This window comes from Limulus polyphemus, unplaced genomic scaffold, assembly GCF_000517525.1.
Source record: "Limulus polyphemus unplaced genomic scaffold, Limulus_polyphemus-2.1.2 Scaffold2331, whole genome shotgun sequence".
NCBI classification, from domain to species: domain Eukaryota; kingdom Metazoa; phylum Arthropoda; class Merostomata; order Xiphosura; family Limulidae; genus Limulus; species Limulus polyphemus.
In genome coordinates this window covers 114,219-115,412 of record NW_013667941.1, presented here as the reverse complement: position 1 = coordinate 115,412, position 1,194 = coordinate 114,219, and the positions used below count along the sequence as shown (strand labels likewise).

At 33.5% G+C, this 1,194-nt stretch overlaps 1 protein-coding gene across 2 annotated transcripts in view; it reads left to right on the top strand.

Moving 5' to 3' along the window:
- Positions 1–1,194, top strand: part of LOC106466645 (UDP-N-acetylhexosamine pyrophosphorylase-like) — a 70,296-nt gene that overhangs the window by 15,469 nt on the left and 53,633 nt on the right. Inside the window, exon 1 of one of the 2 annotated variants that reach the window (XM_013926936.2) lies at positions 872–1,010. The exons of the other annotated variant lie outside the window; for it this stretch is intronic. The gene's annotated coding sequence lies outside the window, so the exon portion shown is untranslated. Of the gene's footprint in view, positions 1–871; positions 1,011–1,194 lie in introns of those variants that run through there. 2 annotated transcript variants of the gene reach the window in all.

Genomic DNA, 1,194 nt, shown 5'->3' with positions numbered 1-1,194 from the left:
CCTACCAGTTTAACAGATTCATAAATAAACAGTATACTCTATTTCAACTTGCGTTTTGTACTGCTCACATTAAACGCCTCAAATTAGCAGCTCCTCAAAATGCAATCACTTGTTGTGTTTTCAATGACATATTTGATGACAGTAGCGCTTTTATCGGCTTGCTTCACTCCTTTGTCCGCTTTTTCTTTTTGTCTACGCCTCAAATATTAAAGGTATTTCATTTTTTTTCGTAGCATTTACTAATAACAGAAGTTCCATCAGTCGACCTTCCGATAAATAGTCATATACTTGAAAAATATTTATTTTAGATTAAATTGAATAGAGACGCATACAGCTTAGTTAAATATAATTTCTGAGAATTGAGTGGATAAGGATCGCTATGGTTCAACTGACGAGGCGATTACTGCTGATAAAGATAAAAGCTTTTTCCAAACATCTAATCTCAACAACGTATGGAAATATGATCAAGCAAAAAGCTACACAATGGGCTATCTGTGTTGTGCCCAACACGGGTATCGAAACCCTATTTTTCTTTAGCACTATCATCCCTCACACATGCTGTTGAGACATTGGGAAGATGTTGTAAAGAGTAAAGTAACATTTTATTGATAAAACAACTATATTGCACAATTTTTGGTGAAAAATAATGTAATTTTGTTGCCTATGGCAACTTTATGTTATTATCAAGAGAAAAAAAAAACAACACCGAAGTTAGCATGAACAAACCTTTTCATATCAAGTGTCAGTCTGTTCCATAAGATAAGGCTGACGCGCAGACATATCAGTGTATATGTATTTGTGTCTTCCAATGACGTCAAAAAATAAGGGCGGAGCTGAAAACATTTTTAACTAGTCTCATTGTTATACAGTCACTAGAATTGAGAATAAACGGAAAGCATCCGCCAAGGCGTTAAAACCGTTGATTTTTTTTTAGTGATCCCAGTTTCTTCTCCGAAGTTTGCTTTCAAAATACTGAATAAAGAAAAATTAGAATTGTTGACCTCAAAACGGTAAGTGAAGCAATTAGCAATTTACTTTTGTAAAATATTTAAAGCACATTTGTGAAATAATTTCATAATTAAATATAAAGGCACATTATCATATGCTTAATTTAATGGATTTGTGTGATTTTGATCTCGAATCACGTAGTAACTGCTGAGCGCTATCTTACCTTAACTTTACTCCTTGTTCGGT